Genomic DNA, 16,158 nt, shown 5'->3' with positions numbered 1-16,158 from the left:
GGTTAAGCACCCCTAGGTTCAATCCCCAGTACAAAAACAAACAAAAAAAAAAGGAATAAATAAGGATAAATTTTATTCTTTTGCATGGGGATATACAGCTTTCACAATAGCAGTTGTGACAATCCTTTTGCCCGTGTGATTCTTGGAATCAGTTGACTGTGTATACAAACCTGGGTTTATTTCTGTACTCTCAGTTCTGTTCCATTGGTCGGTCTGTCTGTCTTTATGCCCATACCATTCTGTCTTGATTATTGTAGATTTAGGATACATGTTGAAATCAGGAAGTGTAATGCTTCCAGCTTCTCTCTTCTTACTCAAAATTGCTTTGAGTAAGAAAATTAGCTATTGAGAAATTTTTGTGGTTCTAAATGAATTTTGAGATTTTTTTTCCTATTCCTTTGAAAAATGTCATTGAACTTTTGATAGATGTTGCGCTGACTCAGGATACTCCTTTGGGAAGTTATGGACACTTTAACAATATTAATTCTTCCAACTCACGAAAGTCTTCTACTTCTTTGGTTAATTTTGTGGCTATTTCATCTGGCACTATTTTCCTGAATTCTCTAAGTACCCAGTCATATTTAGATTACAAACAGATAATACCACTAACAAAACAGATATTACCACTACAAAAAATGTACATCCTTTGACAGAGATAACAGCATTTTTCTGTACATTCCAAAGACATATATCTATTCCATTTTCACATTCTAAGCCAATCTTGAGTCTAGAAAAATTCAAGTATAAGCCTACTTGAATTTCCATGTTCTTTCCAACTTAAAATTTTAGGCTTCTCCTGAATACAGCACATAATAAGAATCCTCTAGGCTTTTGTTGTTGTTGTTGTTGCTGCTTTTAAGGTAATAAATATGGCAGAAGTAAGAGAGTACTTGCATCCAATCAATTTTTCATAACCAGCAAGTTGCTTGAAGCAAGATTGATGAGTCAACTGCCAAAAGCAAAAGTAAAAAAAAAAAAAACAAAAAAAAAAACTTTCCCTGCTGGTGAAAAAAAGCTAGTCCTCAGCTGGGGGTAAATCCCTAACTGCCAAAAGCTTCTCTGGGAGTCCTTAAAGGATTTAGTATCTCTCAGTGATACTATAAGCAAGAGAGTAGAGAGAACAAGCAAGGATGTGCACATCTTTCAGCAAGTGCTAATCCATTTTCAGCTATGGTGTTCAAACCCTTTGTTTAGAACAATTCACAACACATTTTATTAGTATTTCATAAAAGAGACTCTGAGGTAATTGGAGTTAAATAGCAAAGTCGCTAATTATTTTGGACATTAAGCAGGTTTTTTTTTCCCCCTCTCAGAAACTGGAACTCTAGGAATATTCTTAAGATATTTAAATAGTCTAAAATAGAGTGGGTAGTAGGGAGTGCTGAATATTAGAAAGAAAACTAGAGTCTGCACTAGTTGGGTCTTTTCAAAGATCATCTATACTAACCAAAAAGAAAGTGCCAATCAATAAAATAGTCATTATTCTGCCACTTTTAGATTATAGCCACTTAAAAACAAATAAATTGACTCAAATATTTTGTCTTCATGACACCTCAAATCTGCCTGTTTAAAAGTGCCAGGGTATGCCCAGCACCACAAAATTAATTGATTAATTGAAAGTGACTGAGCAATTGAGTGTGCATTTCATTTTTTATCCAAATAATGAATGCTTCCATGCCTTAGGTTTATCTTATTCATTAGGTTGTCATGGGTACCTACCTGGGAATAAATAAATAAATAAATAAATAAATAAATAAATAAATAAAAGAAAGTTCTTCACAAAATGGTGCTGTCATTACCTGCCTGAGACCACTGCCCAGCCTTGCTCCATCTGTACATCAGGCATTGTACAGCATTGTTGAGGACAGACCGAAGCTGGGACTTAGCTTACCAACAAAGAAAGCACCTCTTGATCTGAGCCATCAAATCATAAATCTAGTTACATAAAAATGTCATCTTCAGTGATGCTCATCCAAAATAAGCCTAGACCTATAAAATTCTTGTTACAACAATTTCAATTTCCAGAGAAAAATAATTCAGAAGGCAAGCAATATTCTTCCTACAGATTCAAAATAATTTTGAGAATTTTATCACCCTACAGTTAAAGGTAAAACAAACAAACAAACAAATGAAAAAACCATTTTTCAAATTCTTAAGGCAGTGAGACACTAATTGTTCACTTGCGGAAAACTAGAAGTCCTTTTTAAAATAGCAGTGCATCAATTCTGAACTTGAAACAGCTATTGGCACCCCGGGTGATTCATTATTCTTAACCCCTGTCACAGCACTTGCCCACTGGGCCTCAGATTAGATCTCAGAACTCAGGCAGCAGCACTAACTTCTGAGGAGAAAATGTCACTAGAATGCTGTTTCATATCAGTGACAGTGGCTTCTTCAGAAAATTAAGCTTCATTCCATGTCAGCAAGCACAGTGACCATTGACCCACCTCTGAGTTAGTTCAGCTAGCTCCCTAACAAGCAGAGAGCTTCATTCCAAAATCAAGTGCAACTGCAAAACAAGCTGAGAAACAGGACTCAGGCAGAGCACATTATAACCACCCTCACGGTTATTATACTTCAAAGCTATCATGCTTCTGAAGATCTGGAGAATATGGACATAATCTATCTACATGCCAATGGTGATTACTACTTAGTCATTCATTGTGAAGGGTTTTCCCCTCCTTTGTACATTCAATTTTTTTTTTTTAAATCTCCTCACAATAGATTTGTGTTACTTGAGTATTCAGGGAAAAAAAATGTAAGCCCTATTTTCAATCTGTAAATATATTCTCGCTTTAAATTTTAAAAACACATATTACACCTGTGACATTTGCACAGAAGTGGCATAAAAATAGATAAGTTTTGAACAACTCTAGATAGTTGAATTTAAAAAGAATTTGAAGAATATATGCTTATTATACATGATGAACTATTCATTATAGAAGATGACAGACCGTAGGCCTGGGAAAACATGGAAAAGCATAAGAATAAAGCCTGGAAAAGTCAGTGGTCCATTATTGTATACGCATTTGTATATCCAGACTGCGGGCCATCCTGTGAGTGATAACATCATGGAAAGATTTGTGAGGCAGATGGAAAAATAAAAAGCATAGAGCCCATTTCCTTTGTAACTCCCCGGCTACTTGTGATTTAAGATCCCACCAAGACTTCATGGGAGGGAGGAGAGGAAGTTAAGAATAACAATAAAGTTTTCTGTTTTTTTTTTTTTGTTTTTTTCCTGCAACCTCCCTTTCTGGAGGGAGTAATTAAAAGCCATGTGTACACCCTCCAGTTGGTCAATGAAGTATGCGACTTCTATGTGTGATTTTGCTTTGAACATGACAGATTTGATTTTATAATGAGCTCCCTCAAAACTGTTTAAAAAGGCCAAATGTTATACATCTTAATTAACCTTACTTGGGCAAATGGCAAAAAAGATAAAAAGAAAAAGAAAGAAAGAAAGAAAGAAAGAAAGAAAAGAAAATACTACTAGGAAAATATTTTCACAAGAGACTAGAAATTACACTACTTGAAATTAGCAACAGGTTTAGATGAAAGGCAAACGTTTCCTGAAAACCTGTTTTATACTTGAGACTCCTTAGATTTCTTAGCTCAGGACCCAGTTCCTGTGTGTCTGCACCCAGGATGTGCAGGTCCCCACACACTCCAGCAACCGTGAACAATTATCCTCACACTGATATTTTGCCTCTTGTGCCCACGCAGACGGCAAGGGATTCAGAGATGAATAAAATAATTAGTTAACAGAAGGCAGAATGTAACCATGCCTGGGAGGGAATGCAGCTCACTCAGGGACCATAAGGGTGGGAAGGATCAATTTTGACAGATCAGGCAAAGCTCTGAAGAAAGTGTGAAGTTCTAATCCAGTTCTGGTGGATGGTACACAGGATGCCAGGATGGCAATGTTCAACTGCAATGCCTTATTTCAGTCTCTGATTAGGTGTAATCCTAATTTTGTTCAAACTGTTATACTCAATTTCCTACAAGGTGGGACTTCAGTCAATCTTATTAATTAGGACTCTAATTAATGGTTTAAAGAACACCTTTCTGGCTAGCATTGTGGCACATCCCAGCAATTTGGGAGGCAGAAAGAAAAGGATCACAAGGTCAAGGCCAGCCTGGGCAACTTAGCAAGGCCCCAAGCAACTTAATGAGACCCTGTCTCAAAAAAGAAAAAAGGGCTGGGGACATAGCTCAGTGGTAAAGTGTCCCTGAATTCAATTCCAGTATGGGTCAGGGAGGAGGAGAGAACAACTTTCTGTCATCTTTTTAAGATATCTGAATCAAAGGAAAACTTCCCATCATGTGGAAATATCCCTAGTCACCTGAGCCTACCTGAGACTCACATCTACATTCAGGTTCAAAGCAAGGAGAATTGGAGGGCATCTTAAACAAAATAGGCTTTCTAGTGATACAAAATGCCGATTTTGTAATACTTGTGCTTTTTGACAAGCCATAATAACCAACAACTTCTCTGCAGATATATTGTAAATTGGTACTTGGTAGCCTCAGTTTAGTTTTTCTTATTTGTTGTCTTCAGTTATACGTGACAGTAGAATCTATTTTGACATATTTATAAAAACATGGAATAAATCTTATTCAAATTAGGATCCCAATCTTGTGGATATAAATGATGTTGAGATTCACTGTAGTGTGTTCCTGCATGTACACAGTAAAGTTGTGTCAGATTTATTCCACAGTCTTTCCTAGCAGCCTTGGTTTTAAAGCCTCTTTTACTCAAGTACTGTTCTCAGTGAAACAGTGTTTTGTTCTTAAAGACTTTTGTTTGTGTGCAAACACAAAAACAAACACCCTTGTCTATGAGACTGAGATATTAACAGGTGCATCATCTTTCCTGGAACCCCCAAATGCTGAATATATTGAACAAATTAAAAAATGTCAAGAAAGGTAGGGAGAAAAGAGAAAGGAAAGAAGGAAAAAAATGGAAGGAAGGAAGGAAAAGAGAAAGGGGAGAGGGGAAAAAGGAAGGAAGGAAGGAAGGTAGGATGGCAGGCAGGCAGGCAGGCAAAAAAAGCAAACAAGGAAACTAATATGAAATTATAAACAAGTTTAATGCAGGCTCGCTGAAGCCTGCAAGCATGAGGCTAACCTGAATGTATGTTTGTTTCCTAGTCAGACATTTTGTTCCCCCAAATACCTCAGTTAATTGTGCAGACTTATAAATAACTGAATTTACCTCAATAAACCAATGTATTTTGTTAAACTGTACTTGATTTATAAATATGCAATGTCTATTTATTAATATTGCAATTTTAATTTATTCCTCTGAGCCTAATATACTCACTCCAAAAAAATTCTTATTGTTCAAGAGTACGCTTTTTACAGGCTGGGACTGTGGCTCAGCAGTAGAGTGCTCGCCTAGTACAGGCTCGACCTGGGTTTGATTCTCAGCACCACATAAAAATAAAGGCATTGTGTTGTGTCCATCTATAAAATTCTCTCTCTCTCTCTCTCTCTCTCTCTCTCTCTCTCTCTCTCTCAGAAAGAAAAGAGTACAGTTTTTACAAAAGTGTTTTAAAATATATTGTTGTTTTAAATAACATTACAAATTAGAATTCTGAAGAATACTGGGTCCCAGATTCCTTAGTACTGTAATTACTAGTTTAACATATAATTTCATCATGTCTTCTTAGTATAGATAATTAAGGTTTCTATGCTAACATATAGTAACATTCCCTTATCTCTAGAGTGCAATTATGTTCTAAATGATAGTAATAAATCCTTAATATAACCAAACACTGATAACCAAACAAAAGCTTGCTTTGAATAGCTTAATACGTTAAAAATCATGAAATTGCATCTTTTAATACTGCTTTGATTAAATTATAAGTGTACTTCTTACTTTTTATAAACAGCATTAAGTACACAGTGACCACATTGTTGTTCATTCTAATTAAGTGTTTGTCTGATGCAAGTGTTCTTTCTGATGTAGCAGTTTTATTCCTCCTATTCAGCATAGCACTTACACCTGATCTCTTTGTCTGATGTAATAAGGCATATATTGTTCCACAGAGATTAAATAAGCCAAGAAGATTTCATCTAAAAGAGCTGGTGTGAAGCCTTATCATATGAACAATCCACATGCCTAAAGAAAGCAATTTGCATAGTAGGTATTGCTTATTTGTCCACATTTCCCTTCTGTATTCATTATCAGAGGTATCTGATGGGCAGGCTTCCAGGCAATGCTAGAAACGGTGTTTTTGTTTTTGTTGTTGTTGCTTTTGCGAGGTGGGGGGATTGAACTCAGGGTCTTGTGACCACTGAACCACATCCCCAGCCCTATTTTGTATTTTATTTAGAGACAGGTCTCACTGAGTTGCTAGTGCCTTGCTTTTGCTGAGATTGGCTTTGAACTCTCGACCCTCCTGCCTCAGGCTCCCTAGCTGCTGGGATTGTATTTAACACCAAAGTAACTTTTATATCACTTTTGAAAGCCTGAAAATAAAATAACTATTATAACGGAACTCATAAAATGACCATTATCTATAAATACAACAAAGAAAAAAAAAAAAGAAAAAATGAAATGTACATGCACTAGAGGTAACAGGATGAGTGTGGTTTTGTTTGCTTTGTGGCATGGACTAGCAATTCTTCCTTCCTAGAGCCCTATAAATCTCTTCTGGGAGGGGCCTCACAGGTTCCATTTTGGTTGATCTCCTGCTCTATCACTGATCTGCTTCTATCTTCCAGGCACAGGAGCTGGTATTCATGTTGTACCAGTCACTTTGGAGTTATCGTTGACCACAATTAATTGGAAAGCTGTCTCAGTCTACTTCGAGTTGCTCAAGTTGTGGTTTTGACCAAAATTAGAGCCACCCGGTGTACGTAGGTGTTTGCTGAGCAGTGTCTGTGCTAGTGCTCCAGGAGCAGTGCTCCAGTTCTGCAACTTTCACTGGCTGGGAAATATTTATAAATATTGTAAGCATTTCTGTCTTCAGGAAGAAGAAATGCAAAGACTCCCCTTATGACTGAGCATCCTTACCCTCAACCATTCTATGCTTCCTGCCCCTGTCCATATGGTTGAGACTGTCAGGGCTAATATTTTGTTTCTTGAGCTAAATGCCTGTTATAAAGGTGTATTCTGTTTGCAAAAATCATTAAGCTGGATACTCATGATTGTTGAATGTTTTAAAGCGTATTTTTAATAAAAAGCTAAAAAAAAAAAAAAAAAAAAAAAAAACTTGTGCCCTGACAGGATTTTTCTGGATACCAGCTTCATACATATAAAGCAGAGAACTATAGTTTCTAGGACATTCACACATTACTTTCCCTAGATATTTACAGACATAAGTGAGACACATTTTCAGCTTTAAAAATATAGAGGTTATTTCCCTCAAATATGCCATAAATTATCTTATTCAGAGTACATGAGTAACATTAATAACATATTTGTATAAGACATTGAAAAACACAAAGTGTCTTCCCTCAGGGTTCCCTGCTGTCAATCAATTCCATGCCTCCTTGAACGATGTGTATTCATTTTAGCTAGTCTCAGAAATAGAAAGGGGCCTCAGAGTGTTATATAACAGCTTGACTAATGGCCACCATGCACAATGAAGTAAATGTCCTGTTGCCTAGTGACTATTATTCAAGGCAATCAGAGTAACAGCAAATACCATAGAAATTTTTGAACAGCTGCTTGTTGACCCAGATACAATATTTGTATGGTTTATGAGTTTGTCAGATATAATAGGGCCCTATCATATTCTACAGAACAGAAATAGTTCCTTAATTATTCATCACTATTCCTAGAAACAATTTTTGTATTCTTAATTAGAGAACCTTTGAAAAGGAGTAGCAAGTTCCCAATGGGAAATTAAAAAGTCCCTCAAGTTTTGTTTTTAACTCACATATAATGAAAATCTATTCTGCACAGGTGCATCTGAACTACTACTAACTACTGGATTTTGTAATACTCTTTTACATTTCCTACAGTACTTACATATGATACTTATTTAATTGTTGGAACTATCATAAGTCAGGGTACAAGAAAATTCACTTGAGTCTCTGCAGGTGATTAGACTGGGACACAGTAGCCTAGAAAGTTCCCCCTCCATACTCCCCAAGGCTCAGCCAGGGTTTACTGCCCTGGGAGAGCTGCCCTGACAATACTGGCCATGGTTCCACATGCCCCTCACCATGGCACCTTGTTGTTGGTTGTTGAATTAATGCACAGTTCTGTTATCATTGTTAACACATCGGGTTTTAAGAATTGGTTTATATCCCATTGCCACAGTGATTACAAGCTACTTGTCAGAGGGACGTGGCCCATTCATCTTTGAAGGAGCCTGATTAGAATAGGTAAGTGCTAAACAGATTTGGAAGGAATAAAATAATGCCTTCCTTTCTGCTTTAACACAATACAATAGCATTACTTAATGTTTCTTGAAAACTGTTATGGATTAAATGTTATTTTAAATTATTTAATTTATTTGAATTATTTAATTTATTTAAATTATGTTGCAGCCCTAACCCTCAATGTGATGATATTGGAGGTGGTACCTTGGGAGGTGATTAGCTATAGATGAGGTCATGGGGATGAAGGTCATGTGATGAGATTATTGTGCTTATAAGAAGAGGAAAGGACCCCTCTCCACCATGTGATGATATAGTGAGAAGGCAACCATCTGCCAGTCAAGTAGAGAACCCTATGCTGCTAGGTTCTAGCAGGGTAGCAGAAAGCAATCATGCTTCTACCCTGGTCTTGGTCTTCTAGTCTCCAGAACTGTGGGAAACATACCAGAACTTGATGTTTAAGCCACCCAGGCTGTGGTATTGTTATGACAGCCCAGGTTAAGACAAAATTCAGGTGCTTATCTAAAACTTTGATATTGTGTTCTTTTAAAGAAATGGGAAAAAAGATGAATAATTCAACAAATTGTATACAGCAATTGGCTACGAATTTGAAGGAAAAACATAAATCCTTTACTCCTTGTGCTACATAAATTCTGGATAGGACAAGTATTTAAATGTTAGAAGGAAGGAAGTAAAGATGGAGGGAGGGAGAGAGATGGGAAAGTTGGCCACTGGAGACGGAAGGTCAATAGCGGTCAAAGTGTTTATACTTCTGGAATGTGGGAGAAAGACTTTTCAGGTATGATACAAACCCCAGAAACCATAAGGAAGATTTGCTTGTATAAAAACTTTTTAAAAAAATGAATTCCAAGAATAGCCATACACAAAGTCTCTTAAAAATAACAATTTAACTAGAAAATGGCAATAATTATGATGAAGGCCTAATTTCTAAAATAAAGGGAGGTCTCACAAATCAATTAGAAAATGACTAAAAACAGGGCTGGGAATGTAGCTCAGAGGGTAGAGCAACGTGGATTTGATTCCTGGTACCACCACTACCAGCAGCAGCCCCAGAAAAAAGAGAAAAGAAAATGACCAAAAATAAAATAGAAAAATTAACAAAGGGTATAAAAATGTATTTTACATGGAAAAAAATACATTTGGTCAATAAATACATGGAAAGATGTTTAATGTCACTGAAAACTAAAAATACAAATTAAAATCACAATATACTATATTCATCTATCAGTTGACAAAGATTGTTAGGGCTTCCTTATTTGTTAGGAAATGGGAAAGCATCCCTTCCATTAAATTTTCAGAGTACAAATTAAGGGTAGGAGCCATCTGTCAATATCTTTCAAACTTTGAATGTACTTTGACACTGCAATTCCACTTCTAGGAATTTTTATTTAATTTATTCACACACATAAATGCATGCATATTAATAGAAGACAGGCTGCCAAATCAAATTATACAAGTATAAAAGTGTGTTTGTTCTAATACAAATGGAAATTTACTACAGTTTTCTCTGACTAAGGGCATTTGAGAAAATGGTGTGAAATTTTACATTTTTGTAAATTTTGCTACCATTTAGCTTTTTTAGAAATGCATGAATTTCTACAACTTTTATAATTTCAAAAAATAATCAAAAGTCTAGGAAAATTTTGCCAGTTTACAAATCTGTAGAAATTAACATGATGCAATCTATGTCATCTAAAAGCAAAATATTAAAAAAGAATAATCCAAAATAAAAGAATTCCAGCAAAAACAAAGAGCTTTAAATTAAAGTATTGCTGCAGCAACAAATAACATGTGTCAGGCAGTTGACAAGCCCCATCTATAATGGAGACACAGAAGCCTGGAAGCCTGGGTCACACCTGCCACTCAATCCCCTATCAATAACAGAAAGGCTGGTGGTTAGGGGGAGCAGATGACAGAGTGGGCACATCAATAGAGTAGGAAAGAGAAGCATTTCCTAAAGGCTGAGGCAGGGAAGAGAAAGATTTCAAAAAGGAAAAAAAAAAAAAAAAGCATCATTTCTGACCAGCTTAAACGAGATCAAGAACAGTCTATGACCTTCAGTAAAGATTTTTTTTTTTTTAGAAATAGATTCTATGCCCCAGAAAATCATCACAGCAAACCTTCTGTGTTTCTTTATTTTAAATTTAGCCTCCATAAATAAGCAACAGATGTATTTACACTTGTATTGTCTGCAAGTAGATGATGATGGAGTTGGGATACTGAATTAGAACAAATATCCCAAATGGAATTTTTCAGGCCAGCGGTGGTGGAATTGTAGCATTTCCTAAGCCTACACATATTGTATCTTCACCTTGGGCCATTTTCCCACAAGGAAAGATTGTTTATTTCAGAGGGAAGAAAATGTATTTTATTTGAAACCATAATGTGTCCTATGGGAAAAAAAGAGTTGTACGTCAGGCGTAGGTTGATCTCCACTTCTCTCAAATGAAAGCACCCTCTAAATATCGATTTTCTGAAAAAAATAAAAAAATAAAATTTTTCTCCATGTGGTCCCCTTCCTGAGAGATGAAAAATGTGAAAAATTACAGCTGTCTTGTCTTTGTGGACAACTAGAAATTGCTGGTACTGACTGAAGTGAACCATACTCAAGGTCAGAATGAGTCCTTCTTGGTTGGAGGTGAACATAATCAAATGCATGGTGATTCTTAAAGTTACCTGACATTTTGATTCTTACTCCTTTTTTCTCTTTCTTCCCTTCAGGCCTTTCCATATCTACCTGCTGGTCCTTTTCTCTGTATATTACATCATACACATTAAAGATACATTTGCATATATAATAATAGTGAAAATATCTGTTGGGATTTTATTACAGTTTTTCACTATCAATGGTAAGTTATCTAGCAATTAATGTCTTTCTAATAATTGTTAAAGTGATTCAACTTCTAGGTAGGAAAACCATATAAATCAGCTAGTGGATTTTAGTATCTATAGAGGGACTCAGACCTAAAGCAGCACTGATTTCCGTGGCCATGTAATTCAGTAAGGCTTAATTCTCAGCTGACCCTCACTGAGCAACAAGCAGCAATATTTCCAAAATGTGAAAGAAAGGGCCTTGACGTGCTTTGGATACATGTGATATAGCAATGACTATTCCTGACTTCATTGCTTCCTTGTTACATAGAGTTGAAAATCAAAAATTTTAAATGTTCACTATCAAACATCATTCAAATATGAGGTACAGTAACATTGTTGAGTCACATCCAGTGATGCTCTATCTTATCTCAGCAGATTTTTAAATGATTTTCTCAACTGTGCATGATGGCACACCCTTGTAGTCCCAGCTACTTAGGAGGCTGAGGCAGGAGGATAGCTTGAATGCAAGAGTTAGAGGCCATCCTGGGCCACACAACAAGACCCTGAATTTAAAATAAAATAGGAAGAAAATCTTTGCCAACTACATTTCTGACAGAGTACTAATACCCACTATATAAAAAGAACTCAAGAAACTTAACACCAAAGAAACAAATTACCCAATTAATAAATGGTTAAATGAACTAAACAGACTTTTCTCAAAAAAAAAAAATGCAAACGGCCAACAAACATATGAAAAGATGTTCAAGATCTTTAGCAATCAGTGAAATGCAAATAAAAACCACACTGAAATTTCATCTTACTCCAGTTAGAATGGCAATCATCAAGAAAATAAATAATTTTAAAATGTTGAAGAGGATATGGGGAGAAAGGAAATCAATATTCCTCAAAAGACTAGGAATGGAGCTACCATATGACCCAGTCATACCACTCCTTGATATTTATCCAAAAGACCGGAAATCCATATACTCTAGGGATACCTACATTCCAGTGTTTATAGTGGCACAACTGATAATAGCCAAGTTATGTAACTAGCCTAGGTACCTGTCAGATGAAGGGATATAGAAAATGTAGTTACAAATCCTCAATGGAGTTCTATTCAACCATTAAGAAAAGTGAAATTATGTCATTTATGAGTAAACTAATGGAACAGGAGAATATCGTGCCAAATGAAATAAGCCAAACTCAGAAAGCCAAGGGTCAAATGCTTTCTTGCATATGCGGAAGCTAGAGAGAAATAGGAATAAAAGGGGATCTAAAACAGTACAATAAAAGAACAGGATCAAGCGTGAAGGAGAAAGAGAGAGAAAGGAGAGGAACTGAGGAATGAAATCAACCAAGTTTTGCTATGTGCATGTGTAACTATATCACAATGAATCCCACTTTTCTGTGTAAGTTATAATGCACCAAATAAAAATAAATGGAAGGAAAAATAGTATAATATAAAAGAAAAATTTAAAATCTACTAACATAAGAAAGTTGTTGATTTGCCTTCTTTGATTTACTACAAACCTCCTTTGCTTCATGTTTAAACTCATTTTCTTCTCACTGTTCCTTTATTCATTATCAGTAAGGACTTCCATACTGGCTTTTCTACTGAGACAAGTGCTTTAAAATTACAAAATAATTTCTTTCAAGGAGGTGATTAACTCCAGAGATTTAACTGTAAAACTGTAGTGGGCTGGTCACCCCAGGCCTGCTGAGGATTAGAGATTTTAGGTAATCAGAGAATATGGCCTTCTGCTTTCTATTTGCCATTCAATGCCTTGAAACTACTGCTCTTGTGGCTGATCACCTAAAATGTATTTAGGAGCAGGCAGTATTAAAATAGTTAATAAACAACAGTTATTTGTTGTTAAATAATAAAGTTATTCCTTCAATCAAAATAATGGTGTATGTATGTATATAGATACAAGTAAATATGCATGTATTTATAGCAAAAATTTGGAAGGACATAAATTTTTAAAAACTGGTATCTTTGGTTAGTTCTTTTGAGCTAGTTTCTAGTTTTATGCAGACTAATTTTACTTGCATAGTAATAACAAAAAACCCAATTTAACTTCTGAAGATCTTTTAAAACATCTTTGTGTTGATTGTAGATGCTTTTTAATTTTTATATCTGATAGATTCAATCACTGAGTGGTGACATTTATCACATTTTACAAAACGTAATACTGAACTTTATGAAAAGAAACTTTCAATCTTAATTTTTCTCCAATTATCTTTTAATAAGAATTTGATAATATGTGTGGATATAGGAAGATATGTGAAGTTGGACAGCTATGGACTACTTAAAGATGGAAGTAAAAAGATAAGTCATTAGGAAAAATACAAGGACTTTAGTAATTATTTAAGTTGTAATGGTAGAAGGGGCTAAGCAAATCATCATGTGCCAGTGGCACAAACAAACCAGAAGTTCTTCCTTTAAAGGGAAAGAAGAAACAACTTTGGAAATAGAGTAAAATTGAAATAATAAGTTATAAATATACTAGACTTTTTCTCTTGATTACATTAGTTGGGTTATTAATCTTTCATTAAGACACATAGTATATTAGTCAGGATTCATCTAGAGCCAATAGGAGAGATAATAAATATCTCCTATTGGAGATATAGATGATTCTACAAGGGTGATTTATTTGCTTAGTTTACACAATGAGAAGCTAGATAGACCTACAATGGCCGTCTGCAGGCTGGAGAGTGGGAGGAACCAGTAGCTGCTCAGTCCCAGAAGCTGGGAACCACAGGGATCAATGATGCCACCCCAGTCCAGCACCTGGAAATTCTGTGGAGAGTCACTGGGCAGAGTCTATTTTGGATGAGTGAAAAAGCTGGAGCCTGAGGTTATCAGATGATCACAACAGCAATCAAGAACCCTCTCAAGATGAATGTAGCTTGTGTCTGCTGCTGCTTCCTTGTTCTTCCAACCTATTGGACTGTGCTGCCCACACTTAGCATGGGTCTCTACCTCAGTTCACTGGCCCACATGCCAATCATACCTAGAAACACCCTCATGGAGGCACCAAAAGACTCAATCTTGAGCATCTATTAATCCAATCAAGTAGATAATTCAGATTAATCATCACACCTGGAAAAGAGAGTTTAATAAATTTGTGAATCTTAGTTACCATCCACTGAAATTAAGGTCCCTTCCATAGGGAGACAAGCACACCTCTGTGCTATAGGCTCCCTGAATTAGACTAGTAATCTTGTAAACGGCATGACATGGGAGAGCAAGAGGAGAAAGAGAAGTCGGCCTGCAACTGCAGTGAGTCTCCAAGGGCACAGCAAACGAGATGAAGAAACCAGCCCAAGCTGTATGAAGTCACTTCTAAATTAGTGATACCTTTTCCACAGAAGTTATCACTAATAACTGCTTCCACTGAAAACTGGGATTTATTAAGAGCCCAGCCCTCATGCGTTTTGCTCTGTATGGAGCTATGTTTCCAAGAAACACATTAACAAAATCAATTTGGCACCCCCAAAATTGTATCTCTCCATAAACTTGCTCGGTATGATGACAGTTAAAGGAACCAACAGAAAACACCAGAGCACGTCCCAGTAGCTGAAACATGGTGAAAAACGAAATCAGAACTTTGTCCTATATGCTTCGTTTTTCTCAGATAACTTTTCATTCTGAAATAAAATCCCTACAGCAAAAGATGCACAACAAAGGTACGCCCAGTACTCTGAATTATCACAAAGCAAACACCCTGATAATCTATTTTTTACTTAATAAAGTTATAGTTTTCCAAATGTAGTTGGTAAGACCTGTTGATGCATCTTCACCAGCAGCTGGGGCATCTCCACCCTTCGTGTTTCTGGGGTAAATAATTTGAGCTCTGTGCTTTGAAACCAGTTTGATGAATCCTTTACTGAGGAGTTCCTGAAGGACTATCTTGGCTAGGGAGTTTTGAATCTCAGACTCTCAGAAACCAGGGGTTATGAACTTATAGTGGGGAACTTCCCTACAGCTTGTCATAAGTTAACGTTGTCCAACAAGCTAGATTGTTAAACTTGTCTGAACTTTGCCTTTGGACCACTTCTTTTTGGCCTTGTCCCTAGATTTCTTCACTGGGTCTTTGTCTTTTGTGGTCAACTTTCCAGCCTCTTACTTGTCATCCTTGGGTTGCATCATGAAATTTAGAGAGCAGGTGTTGCCACCACAGCCTGAGATGTCAGGAAAAAAATAATAATAATCTTTCAAAGCAATAGAATAGCATCTGACATTCATACACCCATGGATGATTCCTCCCAATTACTGCCCTTCTTTTCCTCCCACTCAAAGATAACTACTATCTTGACATTTAAGTTGATCACTTGCTACCTTTCAAAAATATGATTTTAATATATGTAAACACTATAGTTTTGCCAAATTCTGAATTTGAGATAAATATAGTTGAAGTCATGTAGTATGATTCCTTGTGTGTCTGGATGCTTTGTTTCAATGTTCTGTTTATAATACCCATGTAATTGCATGTAGCTATATGTAGTCTTTTTGGTTTTATAGTTTCATAGGGTTTTGTTATGTTTGTACTACAACTTTATTTCTCCATTCAACTATGGGTGAACTTTACAAGCCACATTATTAGGAACATTGTTGTAGGTATGCCTTGCTATACAGAAGGACTCATTTCTAGAAGTGGAATTGTTGGTCACAGGGGACGCACATCTGCAGTCATAATTAATCATGCCAAACCGACTTCCCTTTGAAGTGTTTGTTTAGTTTCCATCCCTGGGAGCAATGCATGGGAGTCCCCATGGCTCACATTCTCACTGAGATTTGTTGCTGTAGGATCTGCAGTTGTTTATTCTGGTTAACAGCCATTTATTGTTTGTATGTGTTGCCAGGAATTTTATCCACTGTGTGGCTTGCTTTTTCACTCACTTAGTAATGTCTTTTGAAGAACAAAAGATCTTAATTTTATTGTAGCAAAGTTTATCATTTATTTTCTTTGGTGGTTAGTATTTTTG

The 16,158-nt window shown here is 36.1% G+C and overlaps 1 pseudogene; it reads right to left on the bottom strand.

Annotated features, from left to right (window-relative positions):
* Window positions 1-14,905: 14,905 nt before the first annotated feature.
* Window positions 14,906-15,319, bottom strand: LOC120888921 (small ribosomal subunit protein eS25 pseudogene; annotated as a pseudogene).
* Window positions 15,320-16,158: the final 839 nt, after the last annotated feature.

This window comes from Ictidomys tridecemlineatus, chromosome 8 (assembly GCF_052094955.1).
Source record: "Ictidomys tridecemlineatus isolate mIctTri1 chromosome 8, mIctTri1.hap1, whole genome shotgun sequence".
In the NCBI taxonomy this organism is placed as follows: domain Eukaryota; kingdom Metazoa; phylum Chordata; class Mammalia; order Rodentia; family Sciuridae; genus Ictidomys; species Ictidomys tridecemlineatus.
The sequence above is the reverse complement of the archived record's forward strand: the minus strand, read 5'-3'. Positions and strand labels throughout refer to the sequence as shown.